The 24,485-nt window shown below is 28.8% G+C and overlaps 1 protein-coding gene across 9 annotated transcripts in view; it reads left to right on the top strand.

The window, feature by feature from the left end:
• Positions 1-1,592: 1,592 nt before the first annotated feature.
• LOC107165232 (limbic system-associated membrane protein-like) overlaps positions 1,593-24,485 on the top strand; it is a 475,565-nt gene continuing 452,672 nt past the window's right edge. For 8 of the 9 annotated variants that reach the window (XM_089227117.1, XM_089227118.1, XM_089227110.1 and 5 more), the window contains exon 1: positions 1,593-2,126. The gene's annotated coding sequence lies outside the window, so the exon portion shown is untranslated. Of the gene's footprint in view, positions 2,127-14,799; positions 14,818-24,485 lie in introns of those variants that run through there. The other variant, XM_089227113.1, reaches the window with a different exon arrangement.

Below are 24,485 nucleotides of genomic sequence, written 5' to 3'. Positions count from 1 at the left end.
CAGATAAAACATTAACTGTAGTAGAAATTTCACCATGTCATACTTAATGAGTTTTACGCCACAGTTAACGATTTATATTCAAACTCGCAGTAATAGTTTTAACAGTGTGAAAAAACAAACAAAAAAAAAACATTAGTCTTACGCTGTGGTTTGGATATTAATTATTTCTACAGCAATATAATACGTATGTTCACTGTGGGGTTAAAAATTCTGTCCGGATAGAAAATTATCACGAAAAGTTTTTAACGCAATTAAATTTTCAACACGACTACGGTTTTGTCCTCGTTTATTAACGACCTCGTCGAACGAGTTCTACATTAAGTATGATATGATGTTGCAATGTAATAGTCACTAGCACGAAAATACAAATAACCGTTTTAGCTTGTATAGACATCGGTCAGATAAGTAGAGTGATCGAATCACTTGTCTCCCACACATATCAAAAATATTTCGTAAAACATTAAACTACGCATGGGCTTAAGATTTCTGACGGTTTTTCTTGATTTCTGCTAAATTTGAAAATTATATTTAATGACGAAATCTGTACTCAATCTCCACTTGATTTTTATGTGTGAATGAGACATACTAACAACTAGAACACCAATACGTGTCTTAACTATTGACCGGGGCTGATGTTACGATTAGTTAATGGATTTCTGGTTTGACACTGGATCGCCATAACACTAAAGTCTATGAAAAGTGACTTGAGTAAAAGTGAGAATCATATTTGCAGTTTTGAAGATTGTACTGTAAAATCAGATATAATTATATTATAATAATATCTCGATATTTTAACCAATCGACGTTTAAATTGTCGACGTCCCACACCAAACCCAGTTGAAACATATTATCTAACCTTAGTCGATCAGAACAAATATAAATATAATAAAGTGAGGGGGGGAGTTGCGAAAAATATTGCATCAGAAAATATAAACGTTAATTATTTTAATAGTCCATCATATTATACCATGTTTTCCCACATTCGAACCCAATTTTTCAAATCTCGATTCGCCCGCAGATAGTATTATACATTATGAGCAGATTTGGACATCATTCGAGTACAAAATTATTCTTCACTGATTCATTCTTAATATTATAGTCATAGGCAGTTTAAAAAAAGTATGTATTATGAGTATTTGTTCAACAATGTAATTACGTTCAATCAACCGTTGCAGATAAAGTATTGCATAAAATATCCGATATCAGCCGTTTTTTGATGACTTGGTACGTAGATATACGATTCAGTGATAGCGCCGATTTAATTTTTCTGATCATCACTTCGAGAAAAAACGTGATGCGATCACAATCCAGTGTTATACTATATACCTACTTCGTCCAGCCGACACGCACTTAAACGCGTTTAATTCGCAGTGAGGTAGGTCATACCGGCCCACCCAGTCCCTTACACAACAATATTATATCATATATATACATATATATATAGGCCAGTCGAAAATCCACGGCGGCGGCGACTCTCGAAACCACGTTCAGATTTCGTTAAGCTCGTCGCGACGCTCTGCCGTCGCCCGACGCCGACGCCGACGACGACGACTACCGCTCCGCCGCCAGCGGTACATCAGTTTCATCGGGACCGTACGCAACTCGGTCGTGCTCGTCGCCGTCACGTTCCTCCTCTTTCTCACCCTAACTCGATCTCAATTGTCTACGATAGTAACAATAATATTATATTCTCTCGCGATCTCTTCCGTCGTCGTGGTCGTCGTCTCTTCATCACTCGACTCGTTTCTCCGAAGTCTGTCGTGTCTGCGGATCACTCGCTCCCCTCCCCCGAGGGTCCCGTCCCCCCGATCTGTACCCGGAAGTATTCGTCGTCAACTCCACTTCCGAAAACTACGCTAGAAATATATGCACTCGTACCCATCACATGGGATCCGTGTCGAGTTGTACGAAAAACATTGGTCCGCGTTGAAATCTCCACGCCGTGAATTCAGAATCCTCTCGTCGGCTTGCCACCTATTAATCCGGCCGTCTTTCCCGTCCCCCCACCAACAATTAAACTATTAATCGGACTCACAAATAGCACATCATTCCCACCGCCGTTGGTCTTGTATAGTGTTGACGAGTGTACCCCGTGTTCCGCGTCATCTGTTTATCCGTACCATCCAGTAAGTATCTATAATAACGACATGTGCAATAAATAATACTATTATTATATGAACGTGTTTCGTTTAATATTATTTTCGATGGTGCAGAATATTATAATTTTATGACCGTCACAGTGATGCTTATCCCGTTTTAAATTTTTGACAAGATAACATATAGACTCGCTCACAGTTCCAATTATAATTATTATTAGGTATTTACCTATAATTATGAGAGAACGGCTGCTTGTCCTTCGAAAAGCGAATGATATAAACCGGAAATCGTTTTGTTGCATTTTTTTTTTAGCATACAATTACTATTATTATTATTCATTTCGTCGATAGTTTCGACATGGGTCGTCGAAGCGATCGACAAGAAACAATGTACTGGACATTACGAAAAATATGTATGCATAAAATACTAAAACATATTTTAAACTGCTAAACGAAATAGGGTCTTCGGGTTACCTATTGAATTTCATCGTGAATAACGTAATGGTATTGTTTTGTACTGTTATCGACAGTATTATAATATCATAAACGAGACCATCAGAATGAATTCAAGAGGTATAATGGATGTTCTTATGGTGTTCGAAAAATCTTCGTCGGTCACTTAAGTTTGGTATCACACCGTGTGGTATATGGTTCTTGTGAAAAAACTATTCAAATAATAAGTTAATTTAATTCGACCAGCTTATATGATGTTTTAAGGGCTACATAAAAAATTTCTTTCCCTAAAACTCGTGTCGCAATAATAATTATAAATGTAAAAAATATATATTTTGTACAACATCAATGACACCATGACAAACAGAAAATTCTAATTTATTTTCATAGAAGCCAGGTTTGGTTATTATGTTTCAACTTCCAATTAAATATAACGTTTTAATATTTTATATGATAAAATATATGATTGGAACTCGTTGTACGCATTGATCAAACAAAATTTCATTAGTTTTGGTGGAGAAAAAATAATACTTTATGAGTTATAGCTATTAAGCTGAACCTTTAAATATTGCTGAAAGTTAAAACTGTATGATATTATGTTTTATTAAGCCCGATAATCTTTTTTGAAAGATAAACATTTTGTTTTAGGTCAGTACTAACTTGATTGCTTAATCTTTTAAACGATTTCATCACTCATTCAGTTTATTGTTGTATTTTATTATGCACAAATCATAGATTTGAAAAAAAAATTAAAACGCTTTAAAAAGTAAAAAAAATAAATGTCCAACATTTCATACATACTAGTATAATATAGTACCTATACCATCGAACAAAATAAAATATTTTGAGAATAAAATATGTAAATAATTATACTAATAATTGTAAATTGCGTTCAAGTTATCGATAGTTGAAAAAAAACGTCGAAATAATTTTTTTTTCATTTAAACGATTTTGTATAATTATATTTGAGTGTTACTCGGTTTTTGAGTACACTAAACATTTTAACAACGGAATTAATTTTTGTTATTATTGTGATTAATAAAATTTCAAAATTTCAAAATTTTATTAAACATGTAGAATAAAGAATTTCACAAAATTATTTAAATTTCCAACGGTTATAATTTTAAATGCGACTTATATCGTGATTTATTCATTAGTTTGATTTTTTTTTTTTTTAAAACGTTGTATATGCACTATGGGCATTGGTTTTTCCGTTCACCTGTGTGGAGGGTGATTTATATACCATGTTATGTGCTCACCTCCATTTGTTCCTTTAATTCTTTATTGAACACCGTTCCGATCGTACTATACACACAGCTGTAACAATTATACGACAACTCGTAACACAAACATTCGATTTTATTAGCTACTACGACCGAGAACAATGTGAGTTATGAATTACGTTCGTATATTGTATACATATATATAGACATGGCCGACTAGTTCAAAATGCTGAGGATACCATTCATCAACGATTATTATTGTTTTCGAAGCGCTAAATCTGAAACTATTATTTCATTAAATTCGCAACGGTTTGGTTTCCGTGAAAACGTTATAGAAGCGTGCGTAGTAATTGTAATTGATAATGATATTTGTAATTGTTATTTTTTTATTATAATCATTATTATTATTATTTCATAAAATGAACGGAGTAGCTAGTATAAATTGTTGCACGCAAAAATTCTGGGCAATCTAACCTAACTTAACGTTTTTTAGAATCATTTCGCAACTAAAATAAAAAAAATATCAGAACTATTAAAACAGTATCACTAATATAATCATCAAGAACTCGTTTAGCGAAATGAGTTAATGGAACTTTTGATGTTCCGATCGTTCGAAAATTTACAAAATTCAATATGTATTTCATGGAAGTTGTCTGTTATTTATGAAAAAATCAAAACGGTTTTCATGATATTGTCGATGATGAATAGACAAAACAAATCGATCAACTACATGCGAGTATAATTTAAATTCATAATAATTAATGGATTATGCATTTCCATTACATTTTGAATTACTTCCAGATTAGCAATATCGTTTTATGAATACGTCCCGATGGTGATTAAATATTTCAAATTGTCCACGCCATTTTAAAACGTCACTATTGGTATGTCACAGTTTACTCGTTCGACTGTAGATTAATAATTATTGTTAAAGGTGACACTAAGTCAGACACGAACAACCGCAGACAGACAGGTTTTAATTTCATAAACGGTCAGTATATACAGTCAAAATGTTATCTTGTGATATATTATCCGCACATATCTCATCGCTATATTATTATATTTCGTTAATTTTCCCGTACGCATTTTTTCGAGTCGAAGATGCGTGCATTGACAGTCAACGCGTTTCTTTGTGGTAGGTAAGTTGGAAAAGGTGTTTTTTACTAGGTTGTTTAAATGGGTTCAATAAACACAAAGAAAAACCACCGTAAACAGTCAAGACAAATGATGAAGGAAAATGTCCGTAATCTCGGCTTTAACAGAATTTCGCTCATAATTGTTTTTTAAGTCCACGTATACCTATCCCATCCGGATTTGATTTTTTTTAGCGTTTTTAAAAGTAAAACGGATAACACATTCTCATTTATTTTATTTCTATTATTATTTCCGAAACTTTTATATGTGCAGTCTTGTAAAATGACTACGATCGCAAGGAATTGTGTTCTCGTTAAAATCGTGATTAAAAAAAAATTAATATAAATTGCGAAAGGTGATTGTGATAAGCAATATAATATATGATATTTTTCAAATTTTCCAAGTAATCTTTTTATTCCATCTACATGCGTTATAACAGTATAATTTATTTAAATCGTCATGATGACCTATTCATTGTCAATCGTAATTTCCCAGACTCAAATGATGTTAAATTTGTGAATACTCAGCTGCCTCCGTGTACGCCTTTTTTTTCTGTACAGCTGACATTTCAACACTGCATAATCATGCATTCTACTATGTCAGTATTAAATTTATGGTAATCCCAAACAGTAACTGAATTATTATTTATTATTTCTATTATTAGGTATTAATAAAACACGACCAAAATATTATCATAACCCGTATAGCTCATCTATCGGGTTCGTTACAAAATGACATGTTCAACCTGTCCTTTTTTTCAGCATGATGATTGCATCAGATGATTTCTGATTAAAAGGTTGACGATTTCCCTTGTTTAAATGATGGCACGCGCATAACGATGGAAGTACCAAGAAATAAACATTGAATCGAATGGTTTACAATTCTTTTTGAACTCTAAAAAAATCAAAACGATAATATTAATAAATTATACACGAAAGATCATTATAACTACTCGCTGTATAGTCGCTGAGTCACCAAGACTTTCATTACGTTATTATAACGATGGATATTCGTGATATCCGTTCATTGATCGAATGGAATATTTTCGTTTGCATATACGGTACAAGATACATAAGTACATTGTATTATATTAAAATTGTATGTCTCAAAAAAAGTTGATTGGATACATCCGCACAAGACTTTTAAAATCGATCCTATAAAAAAAAAAAACTGTGCTTATAAGAGGAAGCCAGATTATTGCTAGCTTATTTTCCAACACCGGTGCAGTCGTGAGATTTTATTGATAACGAATAACATAATATTTTACTTGCAGTCGTGATACTGCCGAGAATAACATCAATCATGGCTTACTTAACCAGGTAATGACGAATAACTAAACTATATAATATCATTGGATAGTTAATAATTATAAAATTTGTAATTACATATATATTTTTTTTTTTTAACGTCGTAATATTGTGATATTCAACAGACTGTTATTTGAAGACTTGACTACGGGTACTTGAATAAAATCAATTTAATATTATTGCAATGAGTCAAAACACGCTAATTGTGCATAATAGCAAGGCATTTAGTTAATCGATGTGAAAAATCGTTCACTACTAATTTCGCATAGAGTTTATTATCAAAATATTAAACAATTTTCATCTGCAGATATAAAAAAAAAGTTTTTTTAGAACCCCACACAAAGCCAATATATATAAAAAAAAATGAATGATAATAATGAACCATTAATAAAATTGTACAAAAACTAAAAAAAAAATAATTAATGCTTTGAACCACCATCACCTCATGTGGAATATAAAAACGAAATTTTTTTTATAGTTTTAAAATTGAATTTTAATTTGTAAAATATCATTCGTAACAGTGGCATTTTAAGAATTTGTCAATATATTTTTTTTTGTGATAAGGGGTCAAATAAATGTTCTTACACTTTCGCCGTGGACTTCATTACCACCATAAGTTATATAACAATGAGGTGCTTATAAGAAAACACCCCTAAAATATTTTTAACAAATAAACCATATTTGATAGAAGATCACTAAAAACTTTTTCTTCAATGATGCGAAAAATAACTTATAACAAATATATTGCATAAAATAGTTATTTTGAATATTTTAAGAGATGATATCAATTAACTAAAAAATGTATTAAAATATAATCACATTTTAATAGGTATGTACCATTGTAAGTATTAATGTAAATTAATGTATTTTATTTTAAGCTACTTACTAATATATAAACTGATTAGAGGGGCGCAGAGAGAAGTTTTACACAGATTAACAAAGAAACAATTTGACCACTACAGTAGGCCATCGTGAGAACCAAAATGGTCACACACTCATTTTCCCCTGAGTCAACACAACTGAGCGTTTATATGCAAGCCTCCATACACACTACGTACATACATGTATACATAATATATATATGTACACACATACATACTTGCCTACATACACACTCACCCATATACAACACAGTAACTTTCCCAAAAAAAAAAAAAACTAAACAAAAAAAAAGTTTTTTATAGTTAAAATAACTTTACAACCTCTAAAAAATTACCATAATAGGAATAGAAATTGATATTATCAAACATTATCGGGGTTTTTTAAATTTGGATACTTATAAACTAGTAAACGAAAAATGTTTACAATATTCATCGTATATTTTGTTATATATTTTAAAAAGCAACTTGACGAAATGTTTATCTCTATCACCACTGTAAATTTTATTTTTTTTGTATTATCTTTCTAAAATGCATGCAAAAATACATTATGATTGTAAATTATTATTAATTGTGGTAACCATGTATATTCTATAATTATTATACAAACATATTTTATTTTATTTTTTTGATCATATACAAGCCAACATTTTGGTTATATAACTGGAGTCAATAGATAAAATCCCGGATCCAAGTAAGTATATACCTCTGACTAGCAACAACAAAGAATTATAGTTACGTAGGTATCATATAATAATACGTAAAACAACAAGTGAACAATTTTGGTAAATATTAAAATGAAAACGATAAAAGTTTTGACCTCTCAGTTCTCAATGACTTTTGACTTTTGACTTTCGCACGTCTTTTAATGGTTTTAATACACGTAAAAACAATATAATAGACATACTTACCAATTGTATTTAAATATAATACCGTTCGGATTATTGAGATTATTATTCCAATTGAGTTGATTATTGACCAATTAATTTCACACCAGACTATGGCAATAAAATAGACATTACCTATTGTTTGCAAACAAAGGTGTGTTTAGATCTCTAACTCCCTAACTACTTTATCCCACAACCTTCAAATATACATAAAGCCTAGTTTATATCTAGCCTATACCCAGTATGTAGACATAGTAGAACCATACTGGGTCTTATCATCACTCATAACTCCCCAAACGGTTACAGCATCCCATTGGTTTGATTTCAACAAGACCTCCATCGCTTTATGAGCCAAAACATACTCCATTCACGTATAGTCACGCCCGCAGATTAAAATCCCGATAAATTTTTAGCATAAAAACATAAGCTAAACTTATGACCATATCTACGTAACCTAAGATATTCAATAAAGTCAACTGCGTTTCCAACATACAGAAAATTCACATATGAAGTAATCCCAACAAGTGATTCAGCCATTAAATTGCTGCAACATTTTTATTTTTCACTATTCTGTTTTTACGCTAGTGTAACTTATGATCCGTGTAATTTTATGTCACTTTCATATAAACGATTTGTTTAACTTCTATGGACGAAAGCCGATACGCAGATTGTGAAATAATAATGTCATCATAATTTTTTTCAAAAATGTTCGGAACGAATAAATGAAATTCCACACGCCGCCATAGGCAATAGTAATAGTCTATATATTCCGTCTCAAACAGCCCACACAGGCTTAATTAGTCATCACTACCCAAAGAAGCAATCGTATCATTAGACATACAGCCATAATACAAATTATGTACTATATTACAAATAATAATTATGTGAAATGAATAAAAAGTTATGTAGGTACCATCACGTTCATATTATGGCAAGTGAATTGTGAAGAACTATCAAATGCAATAAAAAACTCGAGGAAATAAAAACGAATAAAAATAAATGGCGTTATACTAGCTACCACTAATATATTATCTTGTCGAGAAAACATTATTACCACTGGGGTATGAATTGAGGTCATAAGCCTTAGGTACATGTATCTACGTATTGAAACACGTAAAAAATGCCAACTGCAGAAAATTCAACGAACAATAAAACTGTGTTAGTTTTAGATTCTAAACAGAGCGATGGATGCATATTGCTTTTACAGTGATGTGTGGTTTTTTTTTTGAATATTTATTTTTTTGCTTGTGTATCTTGCGACGCATTTTAATTTTTATAGTTTAAAAAATACTTCGATATTCAGCTTTGGGAGAGGTTTAAATTGAATCTATTTACTTTGAAATTCAAAAAGCAGAAATATCTCGGTGTACCTTTTTTAAAAAAATATTATGAAAAATTAAAAAAAAACGAAAAAGTGGGAATATGATTTTACGTTTTTTAAAAAAAAAATTATATTACCATATACCCAATTTAAATTCATCTTTTTTTTTGTATACGAGACTAAAAAACCATATACGCCTAGATAGTTTTTCTCTGCATTCAATAATTATTTACTCATCATCTAATTTAAACTCAACACATCTATTACAGTGACTTACTTAAACTGAGTGATGAGATAATGTATGTACACCAGACATGTCAACCATGTGGCCAGTGTATTTACGTGTGGCTCTCAGCTCATATTTTTTTTATCACCCATGGATGGCAATATTAATGAACAATTATTTAAAAGGAAAAAAATATTATAAAAAAATTATAGACACAATTTTTCATTCGCGTCACTGCTACTTACGTTGGTGATAGGTTACTGTGATTAACATAATTACAGTATCTTCTGCGTCTTATCTTCGAAAATATTATATTTGAAAATGTATTGTAAGTAATAAACCAAATTAAAAATTTGTAAAAAATGTTTTATTTTTTGTATAATATGCGGCATATTAACTATTTAATATATTTGGCACATTTAATACTTTGAGTTTGACAAGTCTAATATATATATATACTATACCTTCTATACGGTTTATATTGTGTTAAGTATAATTGTATTATTATTATTACTAGTATCTTCAAAATTACTATTAATCATTTTCAGTTTTGTATCATTGTGTGGGTTGATTTCGACATAATAATTATTACTATCAAACGAGATACACCTGGCCAGTGGGTGTTTCAACTATTATATTATTCAGTTACCCGTCTACGATTATCAAAAACATACATATTGCGAATATTTATAACAAAAAAATCAGCATAGCATATTATTATTTGTAAAATATTTTTTTATAATTATTTAAGCCGTTAAAGCTTTTCGTGTTTTTTTTTTTTATATATGTAGGTTAGTTTTTTTAATTATTTTGGTAATAATCATTCAATGTTATTAATTAGCATGTCGTATTATTCTACGTTACTTGAGCTTCCTTCAATGAATAAGTCCTATCAGTGATTATAATATGAGTGCATTGAGACGATGTACTGTAATCGAATACGTAATAGTGTAAAAAAACTTTAAAAAAAATCACAGTAACTCTAATATACTGCACCCCTACTTCCGGAAAGAGCTATAAAATTATGACACTTAAGGAAGTCCGGTTGTCAGTTTCCTCGTGCCACATGCTTATATTATATATATATATATATATTCAAGCATTTAAGAATATGAACCACTTTCGTTCGATCATTGAGCTGTCACGATATTATTATCCTCACAATAGCCGACAAGTACCGATGAGATGCTTTACATCAGCTGCCACGAGTGAAAACCGCATGAGAACAAAAAATAAATAATGATCACAACAAAACAAAATAAATACTTGTCACATCGAAAACATTGGCTTAGCAGCAGACATTACGCAACGTCGAGAGCTTATGTGTCTTATCTCGTTGTTGAATATTCTGACCACAATTTTTTATTTCTTTTGGACATTTGGAGTCGAAAAAAATCGTATTTTTAGTATATAATTTTTACTTCAAGCGTTTTTTCGTCGACTTAATACGAAATTAAATCTTCATAATTTAATTTAATCGATTTTTTAATATCTAAAATTAAACGTACCTTTGAGGGCATGGAATTTATTCTTAGCCTTTTCTCCACTACATTATCATTGTAGAAGTATAATTTTAATCTATAACAATATCTATATTAATTATATTAATTATATTAATTATTATACAACGTCAAAACAAATCATAATGAATGGTAAATATAAATTAATGTTTAGGGTTCTAAAATTGTTCGGATTAAGATTATTATAGCAATATGAAATAATAAAAATCGTTTTTGCACGGAATGATAAAGAATGTAGGGATTAATGACATTAAATACATTTTTTATGTTCATGGTTTATTTTTGTTTTTTGTTTTATGTCATAGAAATAATATTTCAGAAAAAAATGTGTGTTTTCATCAATCGTGTTACATTGTGTATCTAAATTGAATAATAAAATATGTGAATATGATGATATCACAAGAAAGAGAGAAAAAGAGATATGATTCACAGAATCAAGAATCATCCCTTTTTCGGTGAACTCATAGACACTTTTAATAATAAATACAAATATTTTCCTTTTATATAGAACCAAAAAGTATTTGTCTAAGCAAATAGGTCACCTTTTGTTTAAAAAAACTCAAAGGTCTTGGGTATGATCGTTATACACATTGGGATCGTGTGGTTTAATCAATTTGATACTATGATGGTTGATAAGAGGAAAATAAAAATGCAATTATAATGTATTTTTTACTCTAGAATGAAATACTCGTATGCATTTTACGTTTGCATTCCAAAGAAATAATTTAAAAAATTAAACTTATAAAAACTAATCATTGCATTGAAACGATAATAATCTCAATTATTTAAGCCTGGAAAATACTTGTATAACATTATAATAAATGGTCATCTGAAGTCATATAGTGGATGACATGCACGTAAAAATCTATACTATATAAAACAGTTTATTGTTAATTACATTTATAAATAAACATTGTACGTTTAAATATGTACCGTTCGTCAAAAACGATTTCGATCACGATTCGATTATTTTGTACCGTACCTATTTTCCTCCCCACATACATATGCCTACATATCCATTCAATTTTTCTCCTAGGCAATACAAAGTTATAATTTCTGTCTATGGACTCTGATTATACCTACAGCGTTCAAAAACTGCATACAATTGTGTGTGATGCACAAGGCCAAAGCCATGGGGGATTCAGAGCCAAGAACTATCCCCTCCATGAAATTAACAAATTAAGTATATTTTAAATTCTTAAGTTTCCTAGTTAAAATCATATTTATACCCTTACCCACTCTTAAGAAAAAAAAAAAATAATATTTTGCTGTCTACGACTTTCCTTGGTGGCGCAGAATGTGTTAAAACCACTGTGCACTACCACTTGGGATAGAAAAATCGAATACTAAAAAAAAAATCCAACAATCTTTACCGCAATTATGTTATGCTCAAATCACGAACATTATGTTATATCCGAACAACCACCACGACCATATTACCCTGACGCGGTGCTATACCAGTGGTGGGAGAGAGAGAACTTTGTGTCGAATGCACACAAGAATGTGTATAGGGTTAGGCCAATCATTTATCATTTGCTGGGAATAATACACGAGACTGAGTCCTTTGATTATATAGCTGTGCGACTGAAATACGCGTGTGTGACGCGTGTGTGTGTGTCGACTACTATTTACGAATTTAAAACAAATTATATGCACTTATACTGAACACCGTGCAAGATATATTATATAAGTTCGTATTTATTTAAAATACTTTAGTTAAAGCTGGTACATACTTTCCATCAAACAATATAATCAAATACCACTATTAATTAAAAATCAACTTACTGTTTCTCGTCAACCGATAGTTTATTATTACATAAAAAGGCCGTTGGTTGCATATAGAATATTTTGAAAACATGAATAGTGATTTGTGTTTAAATTCAAGCGTAACTATACAATACAATTTTATGATATTGGTAATTCTATACAGTCCGGAAACTATATACTTATTCTGTTAGTTATATGTTTGATCTGGGCAATTACTTCTTATCTATGAAATAAGCGATTCGTATTTGAATTTAGAACTATCTTACATTTAGAAATTGATCATATTTATGTATGATATATATTAGATATTTCATAAAGAATCGATATACAGTGAAACTTCCATATAACGAAGTCGAATAAGCAGCAAAAAAAATTCGTTATATAGAGGAATTCGTTAAATAGAATTACGTATATTTTTTCAACTTTTTTTTATTATATTATATATATGTAATTTAATTTTTAACCTTATATATAATTTGTAGTATTTATGTAATTTAAAAGAAATAATCTATTAGTTTTTTTATGTTTAACTGTATATGTTTATTAGTCTGTTATTTTTGTATTTTTGTAGTAGTGTTAAAATAAATTCTATGATAAATAGTTCTAGTATCAATAATTGGATTAAGTTGGTTCATTGAGTTATCAAAAGTAAGAGAGTTCACAAAACACTTTATTAATAATCGAAAAATATTAAGAAAAGGTATGAAAACTGGAATATCATTTTACACAACTCCAATAATTGAAAAAATCAATTTTCTTTTTGTAATATTCATAAACGGATAATTGTAGAGAGTGAAATTTTAAAATGTTTCCGATATTTTGGAGAGATTTATAGATATTTTAAAAATTATTGTTTATCAATATTTTATTCTATACATTTTGATAAAAATTAAACAGCAAAAAAACTTGACAATTTAATACACTTCATAAATATTGATATTAATTTACCTACTAAAATATCAAAAACAAATGTACAACATTTTTATGAATGTTTAAAGTTTTAATTTTGACGAACATATATCACATTTTTATTTAAAAACTTAAGGGTTAGAAATATTGTATATAATAGTTACCATAAGTTGTCCTCACTATAAGTCACACTTATTTTTATACGAATTTTAAGATTCAATTATAGTTATAAGTAATATAGTTGTTTGTGTAACAACATTTCATAATCTAAACTATTTTTATTAATTCATCAGTAGTAATTTATAATCATTCTTATCCTTAGGATGGTCGGAAATGTTTTTTTTTTATATGCAAATGTATAAAATAAAGTTATATTATCTGGACTAAAGAATTATATTGCTCAAGTTATTAAAATATAGACATATTTTCAAGTCATTCATTAAAAATGATAATGACAATAATTGGTGAAATAAATACATAAATATTGAGAAGTGATGTAATGATTCCTTTAAATTTTTAATTATATTACGACATAAATTAGAACATTTAAGATTTATTGATCAATTAAAATTAATTGTAGTTTTGGAACGTTTATAATATTTATGGAACTGGACATAAAATTATTATATATATACTGTTTAAAATGTGATTAACAATTGTACAATATTTTAATTTCGATTTTTAAGTATGTTAAATATTTATTTGAACAGTGATAAATCAAAGTTAAGTTATTAAAGTGGTAAAAAATAAGGTAAAATACCCAACAGACGTTATTACTTTAAAATTATATTAAGGTCACATTAATTTTAATTAATCACAAGATCTCAGCATTGTGATATTTAACGTCATTCCAACTTGAATCAAATTCTATGCACATAGTAGATTTAATATAATTCGTTTGTTGAACTGTCGTAAATATAACTATAATTTAGGCATATATATTATATATTATGTAAGTACGTCACCACCACAGGTACACAATAATAATTTTTGTTTTAGCTATCATTGTGAAATCATTCTAGTCTCTCAGCAAGACATTGCAATGAAAAGCGTACTTTACATTCAAATACTAAACGACCTTCAAAGGAACTTAAAAGTAATTTTTTTTTTAATAATAATAACTCTTTGTTACGCAAAATTGTTGGAAAATTCGTATTCAGAGAACAAACGTTCTGAATAAATCCCATCTACAATGCAACCAGCGAGCGTAAATCGAATTATCTGATAAATATGAGAGTGACATTTTGACATTGAATGATTAGGTAGGTACATAGATCTACATAAAAATTTACCTATCCTTTAGTTTATATAATAGAATTCGAATCCACGACAATTCAATATTATAGAATAAAGAAATTATATTTGTATAAAACATTTTACAGAGCTGGAAATATAAAAATACTGTATCTCCAATCCTTCGACAGATATCTTCTTGGGAAGTTGCATACTGAGAATTTAGTGTACTAAATGTCTAGAATCAACTTTTTGCTAATGTTCATTATGGATCGTAGATCTTCAACCGATGTATAAGTATATTCTATTGAGATGTGTTACATAAAACGTATGATAGTTTTCCGTGTAGAGTACAATATCATTTAAACATTTACTAACGTTTACGTAATTTTGTTCTTTGGCGAGTCGAAATAAAAAAATTTATTTCATAATAAAATTCTATCTAAACAAAAATAACTGTACAATATAATTTATATCATTGGTTTTAATATTTTTTTGTTTTGTTTTCCTAGCCAAATAATGTGGTGTACAAGAGAAATTCGTTATTATATCGTCAAAAAACCTGAGTAGAACGATAATTTTCGGTTGATTATATTATTATACAACAATACGATGAGGTGTATTATCGAATTATTAAGACGCATATATTAGTATATGGTTGTGCATCACGAAATAGCTTCGAATTTGCATTGAAATGTTGTTCGCGAATTCCGACGTATGTATGTATGTATGTATGTATGTAATAATAATATTATGTACCGGAACCGTAGTTGGGATATGTGTGCGTCTCGTGCACCACACACATATTTAGGTATACTACCAATGATGCATGGGTTACGAATTATGCTGGACAATTCAATTTTTTAAATGGACCGGAATATGTAAACGCCCGGCGCTATACGCCATACACGCGCGCACGGTTTGAAGCGACCATTACTCGGGAACGTGAGGGATGGCATAAAATCGGGGTAACAGCTTTTACGGTAAAATCATTTATGAAGAACCCGTCGCTGAGAGTATTATAATGGAGGCGTTTACGGACAATAAAAGTCGTGTATAGACCTTTTTGGTTGTGCGTGGTCCGACTAAAACGTAAAAATGGACGAGATATCTCCCACAGTTTCGAGGACATTTCACGATGTTACTTACCGCCCAATATAAATTCCATAACCTTGCAGGTCAATGATCAGTAGTGAAATTCTATAAATGGATAAAAAAAAAGACTCGTAAAAATGAGTGTTCTGGTATTGTCGTTTCGTACACTCGCGTGTGCTTCAGACGATGTATTACAAAAAAAAAAAATCCACCACTAAGTAAAAGTCTCATAATGGTATCACGGAACATCGAATAATGTTTTAGTATAGGTGATATATTTATCTCCTAAAAACTAAATAAAAACCTATTTCAATCACGTATTTATAATAAAATATTATTATATTTATATTACCAATAATAACGACGATCCAAAATAAATAGTATAATATAATGTTTGGTTAACAATAATAGTGGCTGTGATGTGTAACTGTAATGCAATGCATATTATATGTATATTTTCAAATAAACTTCCAACGTCGTGTTTCAATTTCACTGTTTAACCAAGCTATGGCTGAAAATCTATAACAATTCTTGCACTAATACTTTAAATTGTTTAACCGTGCAAACAGTTGAATTCGATTTAGATCTCTGGCAGATACAATCCGTAGATATTAACAGAACACTAGCTGACGTTAATAGAAAGTGAATCACCTAATTCAATTCCATTTTATAAGTCTGATTCACATACAATTGTATCTATAGCTTTGTGATTGCTCTTTTTATATTTTTTAATGGATAATTAAAAAGAAATATCGTATGCAGGCAGGTACATAATTGCATTACACTAACGAATAGTATTGTAAATATTATAAAATTACATCAGCTTACATATCTACACCTATAATTAATCAAAATTATAATACCAAATCATAATTTCACAACCTGACAACCATATAAATTGTTTTTTGGTAAAACAATAGTTATAATAAAATTATTTATGTTTTGCATTTTCTGGTTAAAAGCTAAAAAGCTGAAAAAACAATTTCAACTCATCCTTAGACAAATCTTAAATGCACAGACTTTCTTTCAAAAATATTTTTTTTAATTCCAAAGAAGACACAAATTGATTTTATTATACGATTAAAAATTTGAAAACAATTTAACTTCATTATATTTTTAGGTCTCAAATAAATTTTAATAAATTTGGAATCCTGTTATAAAATTTTTTTTTTAATTTTACCGTGTATTAACATACAAATATTTAATAGTAAATATAAAGTATACTCTAATAAATAATGGACATTATAGTTTAAGATCTATGAGATGAATAAATAAAAACGTTGGCTGTAGGATCAAACGTTATTATATTACATTATATTATATTAATACGTTATAATTTGTTATCTATTTAAAAATTACATCAATCTATTAATACGAAAATCATTTAGTATGGTACCTATAATGGAAATTGATCAATTTGTCCTGAATAATAAAATATATTCATATATATATATATATATATATATATATATATATATATATATAATATAATATATGTATTAATTTATTTATATATAAATATTTAAAAAAATATTATGCAGCATAAAATCTATTCTAAGTATGGCCTAGTGTACAGAACACCTTTCTAGTGCTTTGTTACGAACACTCTCGACATAATATTCTAAATAATATAATTATGTAGTCGAAGATATTATTTTGTTCTTCGAAACCAGGCAGTATACATAATGATGTCTTGAAATAACATAATTTATTGTCATAAGGTTTCACCTGTTTATTATTTTTATATAATAATATATTGTTGATGACACCAATTGCAATTATAAAATCTATCATGAGTGATTGTCGGCCTGTTCCACGTGGTGGTAGACAGGAATATGAATAAAATGTATTATGTGACTGTAATAATGACTTTGAAACAACTCTTTTTTTTTTTAATTTTAATATTATTTAATTGCAAGACCACTGACGACACTACCGTTTCATAACGCTCTTTACGTAAAAATTTAATAAAACCAACGCACAGGTTAAAATTGTTTTAATTTATATTTCATGTCATTGTTTTTTTTTTTTTTTTTTTTTAATTAGGAATTTTTCTATCTATTCTGTAAGTTTATAATATTTTTAATACAATTCAAATACTGCGGGTAAGTAAAAATAAATAATATAAAGTAAAATGCAATTCAAAATATTATTATTAAAATAATAATGTGGGTTATAAGCATAATTTTATCCGACTCGAGATGACCGCTTATACGATCGAAAATATTGAGTGAACAGAATGAAACGAGTGGTTTTTGTTTTTATTTAAAATATTTGTTAGTTTATTTGTTACACATATTTATGGTTATGAATAGAGAAACTTATATTGTATAAAATGAAAAATGTTAAAAAAGAAATATTTATTTTCTACGGAAACCCGTCCGCTGAGCATCGAAAAATTATATGAATTTTTTGTTTTAGTTTTTGCAAGTGCAGGACATTTTATTTTATAATGATGTGTTTTTATGTATCTGTTATCTATTTTCCGGGTAGATGCAAAATTAGATATAGGTCTTTTGATAAAATATGATGACGAAGCAAAAACTATTGAAAAAAGTTACAACATACGACGCATATTCGTTTTAAAAACAAGAAATTGTTCGATGATGAGTGTCATGCCTTTTATGTTCGGTATTTTATGTGATACCCCTCTATTTGTCTTCTGTAGGCACAGAACTTCATATTTTTACTTTCTCAATTTCCGATATTAGTTGTTCATTCTCCGGTGTGAGTCCACTCTATATTAAGGAACACTAAAGTCAAACATGGCCCTGATAAGAGTCATTTTGGTTGACTTTGGATAGTAAGATTGAACAGAGTTTGATTCATTATTAACCTTATTTGTATCCTTAAAGACATCAATGATGTAAAATATAACAACAATATAAGTTAATTATTGTTTCTTCTATAATCATTTGATGTGATCATTGTGATCGTGTATAAGTTAAATTTAAAATGCAATATTAAAAAAAAAGAAACATCTTTTGTCATAACCTACCAATACAACAAATATTTAGATGCTTAAATAGTTAAAGTTCGTATGATCTACCGTCGTTGTTGGAACACTTATTTATACTTTATGGTTGTATCTACTACAGAAAAAGTGCTGCTTGCCGTCGGAACTACTATAATATAATAATGTCACTGTTATATTTAATATAATCGAATTAAAACTCAGCGAATGTACAATTATTGAATAACAGATTGTTGATAAAATAAATTCTAGTTGATTAAGAACCGATAGTGAAGAATTGACACCAATTCGCACCAGAAAACAACTAGGTACGTTTAAACCAGGGACATGTTATATAGTTGTTTATAACTTATATATTATAAGTTTGATAACTGTAATGGGTCGAATGTTGTCGCTCTAACAAATGCTTTGTTTCACTTACATTATCCCGCTAAAACTATTTTCGAATTGCTATTGATATAAATTAAATTAAAATTGAAAGTTTTCATGTGATATAAGCGGCTCTAAATATATATGAAAAAACATTAGTATTATAACAGATACAAAGCTGAATTAATGCTCTCTACGTTATATTGTCGGCTTATAAATAATAAATTACGGTATCAACGGACAAATTGAATGCACAGAAGCGAATTCAAAAATTGCCTTTTCAATTAAAGCTGTACCTATATTATTATTATTCCGTTTATAATTAATGCGCAAAAATATTCGATGAGCTCTATTACTGATTTTATACTCATTATAGTGTTTGGAAGTTATAGGGGCGAAAAAGGCAAAATATGCATGCAATATGCATAAAAAATGTGAAATATACAAAAAAAAATTATTTATTTATTTAAAGTGTATCACTTATTTATTAATATACATAAAAAAAATTATAAAAATATATATTTAAAAAAATTGTATAATTTAAAATTCTTATACATAAAAAAAATTAAAAATTTAGCGTGTCACCGGTTGGTGTTTGAGATTTCATTGAACTGAAAAAATGCAACATTATTTAAAATAAATTGGTTAAGAATGAAAAAAAATTAATTTTTGTAGAAAATATTAAATATGCGAAAATCAATAAAAATTGATGAAATATGCACTTTTTCTCTAAAATTATCAAAATTTTCAATTTTTAAACTCAACATTGTACAGCTCGGATTTCTAACTTGGTTTGATATAATTCAACTGCATACAGAACAATATGCTACTCCTATAACTTTCTGAACCCTACTCATATAGAATATGTGTGAATATATGTTGCATGTTATATCTTCGTTACGATACATCAGTTATTCTATTTTACACTCTCTGAATCTCTTTGAAATTATATACATCTAAGAAATTAGATAGATTAACGAAATGTTGGCTTACACATTGTAACAATTAAACGTCTTCCAGATGGGTCGTGGATCACGTTGTTTAGTGTACTAATCTTCTCAATCCCATTATATCAGCATAATACTATCATAAAACTTGATTTATAAATTTTTTTTTTTAGAAGAATATATTATACAATATTTATTAGAAATAATAAGTAAAATATGTGGGTTAAGAAAACAATATAATACGAGTAATATAATTTTAGGAATGAAGTCACACAGTGATGACACTATCAGTTTGATTTAGGTCTTGTGTATTTTTATTTTTCGCACTTGAAAATTAAGAATAATAAAAAAAAAACTCAGAAAGTAAAACACATGATGGCACAATGAAAGTTACCTACGCATTATCGTTCGATCATCATCATTGAAAGGTGGAAGTAATCACTAAGAATCACTACGAAAATGGAAGTAACAAAATAATTATAATATTATTATATAGATACGTCATGATGTAACCAACAACAGTCTCTAGTAAGTACGAGCAAAGTTGTTTTAATCTTTCGAGTTTCTCATACAGGAGAGTAAAGTTTGGGTAAATTTTTAGCTTATTTTAAGTAGGTACGTCTTACAACATGACTGAAATTTCATATATTTTTCGAGAAAATTCAAACACCTATAACTTATATAATTGGGTAAAAAACTATGTTTGAAAATAAAAAGATAATTAAGTGTATGAAACCATTAATGACAAATGTCGTATTTTATATTATATACTAATGATTTTATTGTACATAATATACTATATCTAGGGTTATGGTCAGAGCCGGACCAAGGTATTTTGACGCCGCGTACAATTTTTTGAAAGGCACCCTTAATCAAATGCTCCATAATACATTTAACATTTTTTATACTTACCTACATATTTTGTTTAAAAATTTTATATTTATGGATAGGTAAAAGATTGGAAAACTTATTTGGATACAATTTATAGACGTATCGGCTGTAGCCTGTAATACATACTTTTTTGGTTTTCCCGAGTTAATGATTATATTATATCATTGTATATTATTTTGTAATTATTTGTAATATAATAATAAAAACTGGAAAGTGGAGTAAAATCTATGAAAAAAAAATATATATATATATTACAGAATATTCTGTCATAGTTAATTTAGTCATTTAGCTATATTATTGTCAATTTGAATAAATATTACGCTAAAATGTATAAAACATTCGTATATTAAAAGCGCCCCTAAAAAAGTAGCGCCCCAGGTAACCACCCGGTTCACCCGTATCTTGGGCTGGCACTGGTTATGACTGTTGTTGATGAATTATTTTGTTGTGATAAAATAGCAACACTGCGAATGATTTACTACCACACAGACAATTATTAATATTGTCGCTACCTCTGTACTTATTACTAAAATTATTTAAAAAAATATATATTACAATTATTACAATTTCTGAACAGCGTTTTATGTCATGAATTAATATACACTTCAAAACTTAATGGCTAGGTATTTCTGATTTTTACACGCCTTAAATAAAACAACCAGTTTTATTAATAAATAAAATGTAATTTTTAAATTTCAGAATTGTCCGAAAATTCTCCTTAGAAATTTCTCGGTTATTAAATTTCTGAAATTATACATCACTTGTCAAATTGCTTTGTAGCATACATTATTATTATAAGTAATGTTATTTTAACGTTAATTCGTGAGAAAGTTTGAGAGAACGACACACGGCCATTTGCTGTCTCCGTCTTTTAAACGTACGTAGTAAGTTTTACATTCACATCAATACGTTTTGCTCTGTAATTTCTAAAATTAGAGTGAATTCACCTTTTATAAAATGTTAAGGAAACAAAAATATTATCAATGGCGTCTTGGAATATTTTATTGATATTATTATTTTTAAGTAAGTTATGTTCGCTTTAAAATGTACAAAAAAAAAAAATTTTAAAAATGTATTGTCATGACTCACTTAAGAATAATACTATCAATAAAATCTTCCGAGATGCCTTAGATAGTAATATTCTTGCTTAAAACTTTATTGGAGGTAAATTCTCTCTAATTTTAGAAAATACAGATCTAAACGTGTTGATGTGAACGTAAGATTTTCCGTGTTGTACTTACGTTTGTAACGAAAACAATGGTTATGACGACAGGCATGTAAAATATAATCCGTTGCAGCGAGAAAAATATGGTTTTACTTGGGTAATGGTTTTTATTTCGCATGCGCGTATGATTTATATTTCATAATACACCGACGCGTAATTAAGTTATAGAGTTCTATACGAAAAGTTTATAGGTAGTATGTCTAATAAAAACTTGGTTTGAAGTAAATTACAGGATTTGTTTGGCGTGTGCGTTTAAACGATACATGCGTCGCAGTGTCAACACGGCGCTATGCTTTTTCCACGTATATCGTTTGTGCGATGCGAGAAACTGAGCCATACGCTCGGATTAATTTATTTAAAAATTGGTAATTATATTAAAATATTCAATCAGACAGTCTTGTGTTATATTAGAAGTATAACGAAGCATTTTCATCGAAAGCTTGTGGTCTGAACACGTCCTTTATCATTGTTATTCGGGTAAATATTATCGTTCGACGATTTTATTCATAATGTTCATATTTTATTAATCAACGTAACAATAATTATTGTGTTTAAGGGTTTGAATTTCTACAAATCATCTCATTCATATGCGTTTAGGTGCACTTAAAACAATATTATTTTCTGCAACTAAACGATAATATTCTATGTAAGTAAATAAAATATGCGTTCCGATGAAAGTTAGACCGCATCGCCCGTAATTAATTTAACTGTAGGTAATTTAACAAATTTAACAACATTTATATCTATAGTGTTATTGTTGTTCAATGCATTCATGAAACCATCAAAGTAAATCGTTCCAGGGTCGCTTCACAGAAAATAAAAGGATATTATAAGTATTAAGTAAGTAGTGGAAATAGGCTCCCAGAGACGAAATTATATTATTATATATTTGAAAATTTCAATCTGAAAATCCTGAGTTCAGAACAAATCAAGGTTTTTTTTTTTAAATTATATCTTTTTGCAATTTCTTCTAAAATATTTTCCAAAACCAACTCGTCGTAGAACCCATTACGTTATAGGTACTTTCTAAACGTTCCTAACTGTATGTGTAATTAATGATTGTTAAAACGATGTTGCGATGATGACCGAATGACTGATGTCTTCATTTCTACAAACGTTTAGGTTACGTGGGTTGTGGTCGAAATAACTTTTACAAAACTTCACAATGTTTTCGATTCAAGATAAATATATAAATAAATATATATATATATATATATATATAAACAGTGTATCTTACTTTCCGTTAGGGTGTATATTATAGTGGGTGTGAGTTCGCTTTCAATTAATGCACGAAATCACCCACAAAAATGATTCGATAGGTACCGCATGCATTTAACTCACAACAATATTCGTTAAAGTCAATAGCACATCAACATGTACAAGTAAATTATTTTTAATAATATCAATGTAAATATTAATTTTTTCAATAATCATAAATAATTTAAACGATGTCTATCAAACATTTATAACTTAACAAAAATCAAAAATATTTATCACCGCAACCACTGAATGTCTCGATCTTCGGTGTAATTTTTTCAAAAAAGCATAATCATAATCGTGTTACGTAGGTATACATATTAGATTTCTTACAATATTGAATACGTTTAAAATAATTTAACGTCACATGCTAATATCTTGAATGTTATAATAATTATAAAATATAATTCAATAACGTTTATTTGTTTCGAATGTGCGAGAAAAGTAGTGCGCATGGTACTTAGGCTATCGGTTTGATATAGAAATTTGTTCTACTGTTTTGTCACTTGGATATTTTTCAATAAGTCGTCGTCGACCGTGTGTAGCATTATCATTATTAATATTTTCGTTTTTTTATTTTATTGTTTTTTATTGGCGGTGATGTGTAATATCTCCAATATTTGCAAGGTGTTCAGCCATTTTAACGGAAAAAATCATAGTATCTATACACGTTGAATTCCTTTTTACCTCTCAAGCAAAACGCAAAGTTCCATTCACCTTTAAATTATGCCCCTGTTGAATCAGCAGTAGCAGCAGCACACAACAAAAACGTA

This window comes from Diuraphis noxia, unplaced genomic scaffold, assembly GCF_037042655.1.
Source record: "Diuraphis noxia isolate RWA-SAM2 unplaced genomic scaffold, SU_Dnox_SAM2 contig0004, whole genome shotgun sequence".
Taxonomy (NCBI): domain Eukaryota; kingdom Metazoa; phylum Arthropoda; class Insecta; order Hemiptera; family Aphididae; genus Diuraphis; species Diuraphis noxia.
The sequence above is the reverse complement of the archived record's forward strand: the minus strand, read 5'-3'. Positions and strand labels throughout refer to the sequence as shown.